Source organism: Odocoileus virginianus, chromosome 3 (genome assembly GCF_023699985.2).
Source record: "Odocoileus virginianus isolate 20LAN1187 ecotype Illinois chromosome 3, Ovbor_1.2, whole genome shotgun sequence".
Classification (NCBI taxonomy): Eukaryota; Metazoa; Chordata; class Mammalia; order Artiodactyla; family Cervidae; genus Odocoileus; species Odocoileus virginianus.
Genome location: NC_069676.1, coordinates 91,377,357 through 91,393,254, shown reverse-complemented (window position 1 = coordinate 91,393,254; position 15,898 = coordinate 91,377,357). Strand labels below are relative to the sequence as shown.

The window sequence follows — 15,898 nt, the reverse complement described above, 5'->3', positions numbered from 1 at the left end:
AAATCAATTAGGATAAAAACAGTAGGAGTAGAAAGGAGAGGACAAATGTCAGAGATTTTGGAAATACAGGACATTGGGATAGTGTGAGACAAGTAAGGAAAAAGAGAGAGACAAGATGTTTCTATGTAAGGGCAAATGATCACATCATTAACAGGAAATACAAAAAGAAGTGGAGATTTGAGGTCAAGATGGAGCATGAAAAAATAATTTACCAGTTTCTGATAGGTCAAACTGAGAGCTCTATGAGTGATCTAATTGATGGTGTCAGGTGGTAGGTGAAAGTCCGACTGATGAGGTAGAACTGAGACCTGCTGAAGGGTGAATGAGGACCAAATCCATGGTATCAGCTGAGGCTACTTGGGAGGGAGACAGCCTGCACAGTCTCCCAAGCCCTGTGTGCGAGGGGCTAGCATTTAAACGGATGTCCTTTTGGCAATCAGACACTGCTTTCTTAAGACCATTGTTCCAACAATCAGTATCTATGTACCCCTCCACATTTAGCATCAAACAAATCCAATTCTATTGTTTTCCCTCTACCATTTTCAACTGTCAATTCCTTCAGCTACTCTATTAACTCTCTTCTAAGTATTTTCTAAGTCTATCCACTTTCTATGACAAGTACCCATGTCCAAGGTATATTTATTCCTCACCTGGATTTTTGTAAGAGCTCTTAAAAAAATGTGGATATTTTAAAATGTGGTATGCACAGAGGTAATGGGGTAATTACAATACTCCCATATGTCAACCACTTATAACAGGTTTGCTCTATTTGTTTCATGTAAGCTTTTGTTTGTTTTCTTCTTTTTTTCCTTATTTTGCTAAAGAATTTTCAAAGAAATTTTGGACACCATATTACTCTTATCCATCTCACTGTGCCTCTCTAAAACACAGATATTATTTTATATAACCATTACATTATTATCATACTTATAAATTAATATTTATTATCTATTATCATTTTATACTCATTCTATAATCAATTAAAGTTCTTCAGTTGTGCCCAAAATAACTTTTTTTTTTTTTGTAGTTTGGTCAAGTAATCCAAGTGAGGTTTATAAAGTGAAAGTGAAGTCACTCACTCGTGTCCGATTCTTTGGGACCCCATGGACTGTAGCCTACCAGCCTCCTCCATCCATGGGATTTTCCAGGCAAGAGTACTGGAGTGGGTTGCCATTTCCTTCTCCAGAGGATCTTCCCAACCCAGGGACCAAACCTGGTTCTCCCGCATTGTAAGCAGATGCTTTCCCATCTGAGCCACCTGGGAAGTCCTAAGCGAGGTTTACACATTATATTTAATTTAGTTTCACATATTCTCCCTAGAGTAACCTTGTTTCCTTCCTTTCCCTATGCCTTTAACTAGTCTAGGATGACCCTCCTCCTGGATTAGTCTGGTTACTTCCTTTTGAGTGTTGTTTGATGTTCCTAATTCTCTTTATTCCCAGTAGGTAGAGATTAGCTCTAGAGCTTTGAATAAATTCACATAATCTTTTGACAAGACAAGGATGAGATGGTTGGATGGCATCATCAGCTCAATGGACATGAGTAAGCTCCGGGAGTTTGTGATGGACAGGGAAGCCTGGCGTGCAGTTGTTCGTGGGGTCGCAAAGAGTCAGACACGACTGAGTGACTGAACTGATCTAATTAGTTTTGAGAGTTTCTTTGCTTTCTGGCACAGCCAGATGTCTCTGGCTAATATTGTGCCTAGAACACTACTAAGAAACAAACTAGAAACACAGTAGAAACAAATTAATAATCGCTGAATAATAAATCCACTGGATTAGCCACTTGACATTAATGTTTATTTTCACCTACTGCCTTGAGGTTATTTTCATATGTCTTCGAGAATTTGGACAAAGTTTCTTTTCTACCTAATTTCTTGCTTGATTACAATGCTGTTATCTATGTGGATGAGGAAAACTAGTCCCAGTAGTCAAGGATAATGGTCAGAAGAACGTATTAAGCGACAACTATTAGAAGCTGAAAATTGGTGCAAGAGACCAGTGAAGGGAAATGATATTAATACTAAATTCTGGATCGGGCACAAATGGCATCAACGTGAGTTCCGGTTGTTTTCATCCCTGTCATTTGGGTAGATAAAGTCAATAAATGTCTCCTTGTTATGATGTAAACAAATAAACTCCCTACAATTTGAGTTGGTTTATAGAAATTAGGTTTACTTTTTAATTTTTTTTGGATATTTTCTTTCTGTACCTTTGTTTTTGCCAGTCCTATTAAGTTTAGTTGACATCCTTATAGATATTACCATATACTTTAGACTTTATTTTTCTTCTTGTACAACCAAAGCCTCCAAATTAGTTTACTTCAGTCATTCTTTAGCAGCAATTTATGCTTCTCTCCTCTAGAATTTCACCTGACTCAACTCCAATATCTATTTCCTTAGTTTAAAGACTGTCTTCTCTTGATGGAAAAAAAAAAAAAAAAAGGTACTGACTGGTAGAAAACATTTTGCAGCAATTTATGTAAATTATCTGTATTTTCCTGTCAGGAAATAAATTTATTAGCAATATTTAAAAACAGAAAATAATACATAATTGGTACTTAAATAGTATTTATTATAGCCTATTCTTTGTAGCCAAAGATAGAGAAGGTCTACATAGTTAGCAAAAACAAGACCAGGAGCTGACTGTTACTCAGATCATGAACTCCTTATTGCAAAATTCAGACTTAAATTGAAGAAAGTAGGGAAAACCACTAGACCATTCAGAAATGACCTAAATCAAATCCCTTATGATTATACAGTAGAAGTGGCAAATAGATTCAAAGGATTAGATCTGATAGAGTGTCTGAAGAAATATGGATGGAAGTTCATGACATTATACAGGAGGTGGTAATGAAGACCATCCCCAAGAAAAAGAAATGCAAAAAGGCAAAATGATTGTTTAAAGGGGCCTTACAAATAGCTGAGAAAAGAAGAGAGGCAAAAGGCAAAGGAGAAAAGGAAAGATATACCCTTAGCAAGGAGAAATAAGAAAGCCTTCCTAAGTGAACAGTGCAAAGAAATAGAAGAAAATAATAGAATGGGAGAGAATAGAGATCTCTTCTAGAAAATTAGAAATACCGCAGGAACATATCTTGCAAAGATGGACACAATAAAGGACAGAAATGGTATAGACCTAACAGAAGCAGAAGATATTAAGAAGAGGTGGCTAAAATACACAGAACTATACAAAAAAGATCTTCATGACCCAGATAGCCATGATGGTGTGATCACTCACCTAGAGCCAGACATACTGGAATTCAAAGTCAAGTTCACTCACTCCTTTCTCTTATTTTTAACAGTCTCATTCAGAACTGTAACCCACTTATAACATGCCTTCTTTGATCTTCAAACTTTCTGATTCTTTCCCCTGGAACCACAAAATACAACTAAATTATAAAACTGACAAAGACCAAACTCGTCCTATAACTAGCCTTAACTCAAGGTTGTGATCTACAGCTCTTTATTTTCAGAACCAAATCTTTGAAAAGAACAGCCCATACTTTTCTCATTTACTACTTCCTAGCCATGACCGAATAGCTCATCTAATCTTAGTTCATCTGGGTTCTTACTGGGTTCCCTATTTTAATTTTCATTAAAACATTTGACAAATATGTCCTCTCCATCACATCCCTAGTCCTTGGCTAACTGCTATACTTCTCAGCACAGCATGTCCATCCTTTTTTAAATTCTTGCCTTTGGGGAGAAAGATCAGGCATGACCATAACTAGTAAAAGAGTCATAAAAACTGTGAGTATATTTAAGATGCCAATGAGAATTAGACTTTGCATTCATGGCTGTATGTAATGTCTTTTTGTGCTAATATAATCAGTCCACTTACATAAAACTGATTATTTTAAATGACGACTAGTCCCTTTACAAGAGTAGTCAGTCCTTTGTACTGATACAATAATCTCACCTACTTGGTTGTACTTTGTTATTAATGCTATTTTATCTGGCCACTTCTAACACTCAAAGAATAGGTTTGACTGACTCTCTGGCATTGAATTGACCAAACTAAACAATTGTGCTGAAACATACCCGCTCACTTCAAGGCAAAGAGATGGGGAAACAATGGAAACAGTGACAGACTTTATTTTGGGGGGCTCCAAAATCACTGCAGATGGTGACTGCAGCTATGAAATGAAAAGGTGCTTTCTCCTTGGAAGGAAAGTTATGACAAACTTAGCATATTAAAAAGTAGAGACACTGCTTTGCCGACAAAGGTCTGTCTAATCAAAGCCATGGTTTGTCCAGTAGCCATGTATGGATGTGAGAGAAAGAAAGCTGAGTGCAGAAGATGCTTTTGAACTGTGGTGATGGAGAAGACTCTTGAGAGTCCCTTGACTGCAAGGAGATCCAAACAGTCCATCCTAAAGGAAATCAATCCTGCATATTCATTGGAAGGACTGATGCTGAAACTCCAATATTTTGCAAAGAACTGACTCATTAGAAAAGACCCTGATGCAGGAAAAGATTTAAGGCAGGAGGAGATGGGGATGACAGATGATGAGATGGTTGGATGGCATCACCGACATGATGGACTTGAGTTTGAGAAAGGCCCAGGGAATGGTGATAGACAGGGAGGCTTGGCATGTGGCAGTCCATGGGGTCACAAAGAGTCAGACAAGACTGAGCAACTGAACAACAAATACGCATTTTTAACACAGACAACAGTGCAACTGACTAAAGTTTGACCCTCTTCTTAAGCATCTTCTCACCTTCACTATCACTATCCTAGGCTGTATTATCACTGCCTCCTGTCTATATTAATTTAGTAATCATATAACCAACTTTTTCTTCCAAGGAGCAAGTGTCTTTTAATTTCATGGCTGCAGTCTCCATCTGCAGTGATTTTGAGCCCAAGAAATAAACTATATTGATGTTTACATTGTTTTCACTATTTGCCATGAACTGATGGGACCATATGCCATGATCTTTGTCTCTAGAATGTTGAGTTTTAAGCTAGCATTTTCACTCTCCTCTTTCACTTTCATCAAGAGGCTCTTTAGTTTCTCTTTGCTTCCTGCCATAATGGTGGTGTCATCTGCATATCTGAGGTTATGGATATTTCTCCTGGCAATCTTAATTCCAGCTTGTGCTTCTTCCAGCCCAGCATTTCTCATGATGTACTCTGCATATGAGTTAAATAAGTAGGGTGATAAACATACAGCCTTGATGTACTCCTTTCCTGATTTGGAACCAGTCTGTTGTTCCATGTCCAGTTCTAACTGTTGCTTCCTGACCTGCATACAGGTTCCTCAGGAGGCAGGTGAGGTGGTCTGGCATTCCAATCTCTTTAAGAATTTTCCACAGTTTGTTGTGATCACCACAGTCAAAGATTCTGGCACAGTCATTAAAGCAGATGTTTTTCTGGAATTCTCATGCTTTTTCTGATGATGTTGGACCTGATTGATGTTGGCAATTTGATCTCATGTTCCTCTGCCTTTTCTAAACCCAGTTTGAACATCTGGAAGTTCGTGGCTCATGTTCTGTTGAAGCCTAGCTTGGAGAACTTTGAGCATTACTTTGCTAGCATGTGAGATGAGTGCAATTGTGTGGTAGTTTGAGCATTCTTTGGCACTGCCTTTCTTTGGGATTGGAATGAAAACTGACTTTTCCAGTCCTGTGGCCACTGCTGAGTGTTCTAATTTTGCTGGCATGTGATGAAAGTGCAGCACTTTCACAGCATCACCTTTTAGGATTTGAAACAGCTTAGCTGGAATTCCATCACCTCCACTAGCTTTTTTGGTAGTAATGCTTCCTAAGGCCCACTTTACTTCACATTCAGGATGTTTGACTCTATGTGAGTGATCACATGATCATGGTTATCTGGGACATTAAGATCTTTTTTTATAGTTCTTCTGTGTATTTTGCTACGTCTTAATATCTTATGCCTCTTTTAGATCCATACCATTTGTCCTTTATTTGTCCATCTTTGCATGAAATGTTCTGTTGCTATCTCTAATTTTCTTGAAGAGATCTCTAGTCTTTCCCATTCTATTGTTTTCCTCTATTTCTTTGCATTGTTAACTTAGGAAGGCTTTCTTATCTCCACTTGCTCTTCTTTGGAGCTCTGCATTCTGATGCGAATGTCTTTCCTTTTCTCCTCTGCCTTTGCTTCTCTTCTTTTCTCAGCTATTTGTAAGGCCTCCTCAGACAACCATCTTGCCTTCTTGCATTTCTTTTTCTTGGGGATGGTCTTCATCACTGCCTTCTGTACAATGTCATAACCCTCCATCCATAGTTCTTCAGGCGCTCTGTCTATCATATCTAATCCCTTGAATCTATTTGCCACTTCCACTGTATAATCATAAGGGATTTGATTTAGGTCATATCTGAATGGTCTCAAGGTTTTCCCTACTTTCTTCAATTTAAGTCTGAATTTTGCAATAAGGAGTTCATGATCTGAGCCAAAGTCAACTCCTGGTCTTGTTTTTGCTAACTGTATAGACCTCCATCTTCAGTTGCAAAGCATATAATCAATCTGATTTCTGTATTGACCATCCAGTGATGTCCATGCATAGAGTCATCTCTTGTGTTATTGGGAAGATGGTGTTTGCTATGACCAGTGCATTCTCTTGGCAAAACTCTGTTAGCCTTTGCCCTGCTTCATTTTGTACTCCAAGGCCAAATTTGCCTGTTACTCTAGGTATCTCTTGACTTCCTACTTTTGCATTCTAGGCCCCTATGATAAAAAGGACATCTTTTTTTGCTGTTAGTTCTAGAAGGTCTTGTAGGTCTTCACAGAACTGTTCAACTTCACCTTCTTCAGCTTTAGTGGTCGGGGCATAGACTTGGATTACTGTGCTATTGAATGGTTTGCCTTGATAACAAACAGAGATCATTCTTCCATTTTTGAGATAGGAACCAAGTACTAGACTCTTTTGTTGACTATAATGGCTACTGTATGTCTTCTAAGGGATTCCTGCCCACAGTAGTAGATATAATGGTCATCTGAGTTAAATTCACCCATTCCTCTCCATTTTGGTGCTCTGATTCCTAAAATGTCGATGTTCACTCTTGCCATCTCCTGCTTGACCACTTCCAATTTACCTTGATTCATGGACCTAACATTCCTGGTTCCTATGCAATATTGCTCTTTACAGCATCGGACTTTATTTCCATCACCAGTCACATCCACAACTGGGCATTGCTTTCACTTTGGCTCCATCTCTTCATTCTTTCTGGAGTATTCTATACTCTTCTCTAGTAGCATATTGGGTACCAACTTACCTGGGGAGTTCATATTTCAGTGTCCTATCTTTTTGCCTTTTTCACACTGTTCATGGGGTTCTCAAGGCAAGAATACTGAAGTGGTTTGCCATTCCCTTCTCCAGTGGACCACGTTTTGTCAGAACTCTCCATTATGACCACCTATCTTGGGTGGCTGTACAAGGCATGGCTCATAGTTTTGTGGGTATTGTACATTTTTGTGGATATGGTACATCTCATAATTACTACTAATTTCAGTATCTTTTTACATATTATGCCCTTTCCCATATATCAAGGTTGTTAATAATGATTCTTTCTACTCCTATAGCTTTGAAGTGAAAGTCACTCAGTTGTGTCCAACTCTTTGTGACCCATGGACTGTGGCCTTCTGTCCATGGGATTTTCCAGGCAAGAATGCTGAAGTGGGTTGCCATTTCTTTCTCCAGGGGCTCTTCCCAACCCAGGGATCAAACCCAGGTATCCCACATTGCAGGCAGATTCTTTACTGTCTGAAGCACCAGGGAGCCCCTTATAGCTTTAGAGGATTAAAAGTAATTTGTATTAAGAAATTGAGAATCCCCCGCAAGGAATGGCACAAATCATTTATAAGCAGGCTATGTGGTTATTGAGTTTTTCACTGGAATAAAAATTAACATCCATGCATTCCAGCCTCAGGTGAATGGTACTCTCAGTGTGTGTTGCTGGGCATGTGTCATGTTTAGCTTCAGTTTGCTCATGCAAGAATTAAGGGGATGAAGCAAGAAAATTGTCCTCCTTTGTAATTCTTCCCTGGGATTGGGATAGGGTCCTAAATTATGAATAAAATCCACAGTTTTATCTATGGAAATTGAATTGAAAATGATAGAGCTGTAGAAGGATTGGTAATGCTTCACTATGTCTTCCAAGATAGTAAAACGTCATCATCACAAATTGCAAAAAGAAAGGTGTATTGTAGAAGTTTTAGAATTGAAAGAGACTTAGTGGTTCCATCTTGTCTAGCTGGTTTCTTTTATTGCTGAGAAAACTAACAAAGAGGTGAATTCTTTTTGCCCAATGTCACATGGTCATGGTAGTTATTGCTAGAACCTGATTGTCTTGACTAAAGCCCAAGGCTTTTTCCTCACCTCATCCCCATTATTACTTGCTATCTAACAGTGAGGACAATGTTGGTGTAAATGTCTCTAGTTATATTTGTTGATGAGCTATTGGCTAGAGACAGAATCAAATAACTATTCTAATTAGTTAATCTATAGTATCAGCTTCCAGAAGTATATTTCAGACCTTAAACTTTATTAGAAAGATGTGATCTTTTCACAACACCTTGTAGGCTAAATTTCAGGCTGTTATAAAAACTAGTTTATGTTTAAAAGTAAATGCTAACTTTAAAAAAGCAGAGATGGAATGGCTAACAAAAGATTTTAAAATGCTTGCTATAACAAACTAGACACAACCACACTTTATTTTCAAATAATACAGAAAAGACAATATATTTTATTAGATTTGTGCACATGAATATCCTTATTTTTGGTGGAACATTTTGACATAATTATTTTTAAAAGTAAAAAATAATATATGTGCATAAACTGATGGCTATGAACAACTTTTAAACACAAGAGTCAGTTTTATCCCTTTACTTGGAATTACTAAATTTGACTTGAAATTATAATACATATTTCATTATGTAAATGATCCATGTGTTTCACAATTTTCTTTTCCATATTAACATCTGTGGTTACATTAAAGCTAAAGTTTTCTTTATTTATTGTACTCAAATGCAAATATATAACTTATTCTAAAATTTCTTGTGTGAGGACATACAGCAAATCCCATCCTCCTTACCTTCCTTCCTTCCCTAAATATACATTGAATATCTTCCATGTGAGAATTATGCTAGATAATGAGGATATGAAATGAATAAGATCGACATGGCTCTCATCTTAGTGAATTTTATAAGATAGTTCAGAGGTATACAGATCACAAAAAGTAATATAAATTATACTTTGGCAAGATTTATATATATATGTGTGTGTGTGTATAATATATATATATATATATATATATATATATATACACATATATGATATTATAAAATACAGAGGAACTAATTTAGATTGAATTGAAACAATGGAAGGACCAGTAATTGCATTTGAAGGAAATGACACAAGTTAAGACCTGCGGAATAAATATGTGTGAAGGAAGGTAAGGCATGAGAAAACACCCTTATTGGCAGGTTGCACAAAATACAAGTAGAACTAAAACTGCGAAAGACCAAGCAAGTTTAAAGAATTCAAACTAAGTTGCAATAAGGAGTTCATGCAGAAGGTAAGCATACAGAATGAAGGAAATACATAAGATGAGGCTAAAAAGGCAGATGGCTAATTCTCAGACTCTGATAAGCTCCCTGCAGAATCCAATCACTGTTACACACTGTCTGAACAACAATGCCTGTCCCAGGGCCAGTTTTTCTATGCTCCCAAGGAATGTTTCATTAGCTATAGTGGTTTAATAAATCTTTTCTTCCTTTATATCCATTTCTTCATCATGTTTGCCCCACCTAGAAGAACAACATCATTTTCCCCACAACTTTGAACAGACTTGTGAATCACTGGCATAATCCAGTCTTTTGAGATGAAAGGATTTTGGGAAAAAAAAAAGTTTAGAAAAGAAAGTAGACTATGGCCCTTGGAAATTAGTGGTGATCTGCAAGGCTGTCTGGTGCCCTCGTTAAACTGGAACTGGAAATACTTTCATCACTCACTGTTATGAAGGATTCCAGAACTTATTGATTCAGGTAATTCATGTGTACTTTCACAGATACTGAACCTTTGCTATGTACAAAGAGCTCTCTCAATTTTAGGGGGAGGAAACATCAGCTTGTAATTGATCCAAGCTAGTAGCTGGGTTTTCTGTCACCATTTTTTAAGTTCTCTGGTAGAAGAGCATGTTACCTTAAAAGCCTGAAAACTATTGTACACAGGAGGAGTTATCTGCGGGATTATTTAGTGTTTATGTTTTACTGATTGTTGTCATTTCCCAGCTCCCCAAGTACTCTCTGAGAAGATCCAGTATCATCAATCGATAGTGTCAGAAGAATGTTTTATTAACTTATTTTTCTCTACAACATAGGGCTAAAGAAATCCACAGCTTGACACATTGCTTTCACCAATTCATTTTACAAGAATTGCTTGGCTCTTTGTATTTCACCATAAGTCCAACAACCTGATATTCTTTGGAGGTGCCAAATTCTAGAAACACCCTAGAGACCAAATTATTGCTTTCTTGTTGAACGTTAGGACATTAAACACGAGAATACGTGCAACTACACAGATAAGGTTTAACAACAAGCTAACAGAAGAATAAGCAGTCTTTTGACTCCTATTGTAATGTCCTTTTTATTAGAGAATATAACATGCCAAATTGAGTAATCTGTAAGAAAGGTATTGATACTACCAAAATGATACTTTTTAAGGACTGACATCCATGTCATTATCACAACCATTTATCACCTTTATACTACAGTTAGCCTCTATCTTCTATAATTGTATCTTGCCAGTAAATTTCAGAATTATATTAATAAGATCATAGACAAGCAGCAATTTAAGTTTTAAAAATTAACTAAAGGCTTGCAAGCTATTTTCCATTTCACTTCTTACTGGAATTTTCTAGCATAAATATAAAAAATGAGCATAACAAATACATCACTCATTGGAAAGAGTATTTTCAAATAAATATTCAAATAAGTATCTGAAATAACTATAGAAAAAAAATGAATCACTCATCTAAAAATATAGTATAAATTTAGTAAATTATGGGGGAAATGGTGTCACTTTTGACGAGTTGCCACTGAGATTTTGTCAGCCTAACCTAAGAGAAAAGTAATTATTTTCACTCTTTTCAAATATAATAGTAGTTGGGAGGGAAGGATGAATGAATAGGCTGAGCGGAGAGGATTTTTAGAGCAGTTAAACTATTCTCTACAGTACTTCACTGGTGGATATCATTATACATTTGTTAAAATCTCTAATACACAATTCACAACTACATAGAATTAACCCTAATTAAACTATAGAATTTGGGTGATAAAGATGAGTTAATGAAGGTCCAAGTTTATAATGAATGTATAACACTTGTGGGATTTTGCTAATGCGGGAGGTTGTCCATGCAGGAAAGAGGGTATATGCGATCTCTCTTCACTTTTAGCTCAATTTTATTGCAGACCTAAAACTACTCTAAAAAATAACATGTGTTAATAATAAAACAAATTTGTTTTTGTTTATAATAAAATGCTTTTTGTTAATAATAAAACAAATGCTTGTAGATATTGAAACTCCGGTATGAAAGTATTTCCTCCATTCTTGCCAATGTTACTATCGTTTACTGGCTCAGTCATGTCTGACTCTTGCGAACCCATGGACTGTAGGCCACCTAACTTCTCTATCCATGGGACTTCCCAGGCAATACTAGATTGGATTGACATTGCCTTCTTCGACCCAGCGATCAAACTTGCATCTTCTGCGTCGGCAGACAGATTCTTTACCGCCGAGCCACATGGGAAGCCCCAAGGTTACTATCACTGAACTTTAAATGTGTGCATATTTGTGGATGTCAAATTGTATCTCTTTGTTGGATTGATTTGCATTACACTGATGACTCATAAGACTAAACATTTTAAATATACTATAGCCATTCATTATTCCCCAGTACTAGAAAATAATTTTTGCTTTTGAAAATGGGGTCTTTTTATTGCACTTTTTAATGTTATTGCTGTTGTATAGAAATACTATTGATACCTGCATGCTGATCTTAACAATCACCAACCTGACCACACTCTTTTTTAATTTTAATAATTGTCTTTATATTTAACTGAATATCTTCAAGTAATAAAGTTTTTTTTAATTTTTCTTTGTATTCGTTATAACTTTAGCATTTGTGCTGACATAATCTTGAATAGATGGGATGATAGCATGCACCATAAGGGCTTCCCTGGTGGCTCAGTGGTAAAGCATCTGCCTGCAATGCAGGAGACCTGGGTTCGATCCCTGGGTTGGGAAGATCTTCTGGAGGAGGGCATGGCAATCCACTCCAGTATTCCTGCCTGGAGAATTCCATGGACCTTGCAGGCTAGAGTCTATAGGGTCATACAGAATCAGACATGACTGAAGCAACTAAGCAGAAGCAGCATTTATTACCAATTTCAGAGAGTAAATTTTGCAATGAAATATGATGTTTTCTGATGGTGCATTAATGGATCCCTTTCACAGTAAAGAAAATTCCATCTATCTCATTTGCTAGGAAATTTAAAATCACAAGCAGAGGTCAAATCTTAGCCAGTTATTTTATTGCATTGATTGAAATAATCATAGAATTTTTCTCCCTCAACCACTTAATGTGGTGAGAGCTTCACTTTGCTGATTTTTTTTTTCAAAATTTCACATGTAATAATAAAAATATTTCAAATATCCAGAAAATACCCAAATTATATGATAATATTAGCAAATAATAACATTTCTGCACCTTTGAAGGGCACTTTTCATTGTATACAGAAAATGTGACTACAAATACCCCTGAAGCTTCCCTTTTTGTCTTTTTTATTTCCCTCCTTCCCAGCACTGAATTTGTTGTATATCATCACAATGTATTTTATACTTTTACTTCATATATATGCATTCATAAATAATGTATTCATTGCATATAAGATGAACTCTGTGTCATCTTTTGACTTGTCTTTTTTTCTCGATATTTTATTTTTTGAGATTTACCTCTATTATATATGTTTTCTTCGTTTAGTTTTATTGTTCTTTATCATTTCATTATGTGCTTATGGCACTGTTTATTTCCTTATACATAGTTGGATAATTTTACTTTCTCTACTTCAAACAGTAAATTCAATAAATATCCCAGCTAAATCTCCTTATTCACAGGTATAGGGTTTTCCCCCAAGGATATGCTGCTGCATATAGAATTGCTGTGTCATAGAATATGGAATTTCAATTTTACTAAGTGCTAACTTTATGCTATCCACAGTGTCTATACCAGTTTTCAGTTGTACTACATTTTATAAATTCCATACATCATGGTGATGTGTTTGTTATTAACAGATGTAAGTTTTTGGCTATGTAATGACTGAAATATCATCTCTTTTTAATTTTCATTTCTCTGGTTTCTGAGCAATATCTGTATAAGCCTTTGTGTTACAAACCTATGGGAGTAGTAACTTTTAAAGAAATTTTTGCTTCCACCACCTCAATTAAAGACAGATCTTTTAAAAAAAATATTCCCTTATGAATGGTTTATTTCTAATTTACCTTTATTCTGAGAGTATAGCCTTTAAGGGAAATGGCTTTCAGTTGGATCACCTAGGAGGCTCACTATCTTGGCTTTTTTGGTCCATGTATCCTGTGAGTTCATCAAAATGTAATTTCAAAGTCACCTAAGCACAGAAGATATCTCCAAGTAGAAGCTATCTTGCAAGAATAGTTATCTTTTGATTGCCCATTTTTAATCTATCTCTTGGGCCTCTGAGTATTTCTTAATTTATGACCATCTCTATTTAACATGGGATTAGAAATATTTTTTTAAAAAATTATCCAGCATTTTAGTCTTTGCAATGGGTAGATTGCCCACATTGTCAAAAATAGACTCATTATTTTCTTTGTCTTCCTTACTAAACTATATTTTCTTCCAGGCAAGTCTCTATGTCTGCATTGCTCATCATTCCAACTAGAACCCACACTGTTGCTGGCATCTCAAGTTGGTGAAAAAAAATTGGCATAGAGTAAGTTGGTGAAAAAAATATATATAATGAATGAGGAACTACACATGGAGAAAACTAAATCTCAAATTATTGGACATGAAACATTGGGCAGAGATATTTACTTAAAAGTACTTTCCAATAGAAAATCAGCAAGTTTTATGTCAATAATTATTAGTACCTGATGAACTAAATTGGTTTGCATGGAAAGCCCCAGAGGGACATGGAATGAACATACATTTGCTAAGTAGAAGCTCAAAGTTTCAATTCTACTTCTGATAGTCTGTATTTCTGTAATTTTTGCTGGTAATTTAATATCTCTGAGGGCCATTTTCCTAATTTCTGAAGTTTAAACCTCATTGTGTTATGGGTAGTGCATTAAACAATAAACATTAAAATAACAAGTGAATTTTACCCACCAAAATGTAATATAGCATCACTGCAGTATTTCAAAAGAATCAACGTCCAATCAGAATTTCATGACTGCATTCATCTCACTTCTATCATAAATATCAGGAAAAATGAGATTCCTAAATGTTGTTTTCCCCTTAGAAAATCATGAGTGATTACCATCATTTTCCTTTTGTGGAAACACCATATTATTTTCATTGATTTTTTCATTTAAAGTAATTTTACAAGTACAGACATGAGAGTTTGCCATTTGGTAGCAAATTAAAAATTTCTCTATAACCCAAATTACTTCAGTGGTAAATAATAGGTTTTGAATGTAAGTGATTTATCTTCCTCTCTGAGTGAAAGTGTTAAGGAAATTATGGGACATACACTGGCTAATGTTTCTGTCAAGGATAAATATAAGCGAGTATAAGACTGTCAACTGAATGGAACAAAAATGTATTTACATCCTACTCCATGTAAAATAACTGCACGGTGATTCCTGCAAAGAATTTGTTTCCTGCTCAGGGGAGAAACAGAAAACCTGGGGGTAAGCAAATCAAAAATAAAGCAAAATATAATAATGAAGGAACAAATAAGTGCCAGATTTTAAAAGTTCACAAAGAGCTCGAGCTTCAGTATGAATGGTATCTGAAAAGGCTTTCTAGATTATGTGACATTTTAGGCTACCCTTAATAAGCTGATCAATTTTTGTGGTTTCAGGTTATAATTAGGAGGCGAGATACTTAAAAGAAGAAATGGCAATTTAGGTAGAAGAAGGAATAAAGAATTCTGATGTTTTGAAATGACTTCACATTAAAATGACTTGAAGTATAGGAAATCAGTAATACTAAAGATGAGGTAGAAATTAAATTTGGGGATAGATCATGGAGATTTAAGCAAGGGACACCTTTAAGATTTTTGAATTAGGAAGTTATAAAACATGAGCTGAATTTGGGGAATTTAATTTGGCTATTGTCAGGAGAATAAATTAAGTGGACCAGCCTAGGCCACACAAGACATAATAAGGTTCTTTTCTGGGGTTCAAGCACTGGAAATCAACAGAGTAGATGAGAAAGACACGACAGAAAAACTATAAACGTCAGCAATGGACTGATTTTCAGAGTGAGAGAGGAAGCGGGGTCAAAGATAATTATAAGGTTTCCAGAGAGAAGGATGATAATGGCTAGATGGAAATGAGACTTGTCAAGAAGGTAAGTTATCTTCAGGCAAGGAGCATTGGGTGCTGTTTTGATTAGAGCTTAGATAAATAAAATGCCACAAAGTATAGAAATTATAGTTTGGACTCATGTTACATGTGTCAAAAGTTACCTGAGTCTTCTGTACATTTGTGGCTCCATTTTTTTTTTTAATTATTAAAGTGCATAGGTAGAACTTAACAGTCCTAGATAATAATTCTGAGGACTTTAACAGCCCTGAGCCATCCGATTCCCCACTAGCCTAAGCCACCAAGAATTCGACTGACTGGCCAAGTTCAGATCAGAACTTGTTCAGGGTGGAAGAAGGAAGATCAGAGTGCA

General features: G+C 36.0%; 1 long non-coding RNA gene and 1 other non-coding gene across 3 annotated transcripts in view; one reads left to right on the top strand and one right to left on the bottom strand.

The window, feature by feature from the left end:
- LOC139034473 (uncharacterized) overlaps positions 1 to 15,898 on the bottom strand; it is a 523,391-nt gene that overhangs the window by 298,313 nt on the left and 209,180 nt on the right. The window lies entirely within an intron of this gene.
- Positions 12,194 to 12,264, top strand: TRNAC-GCA (transfer RNA cysteine (anticodon GCA)). Its single transcript has one exon. It is a non-coding gene; the product is annotated as a tRNA-Cys (tRNA).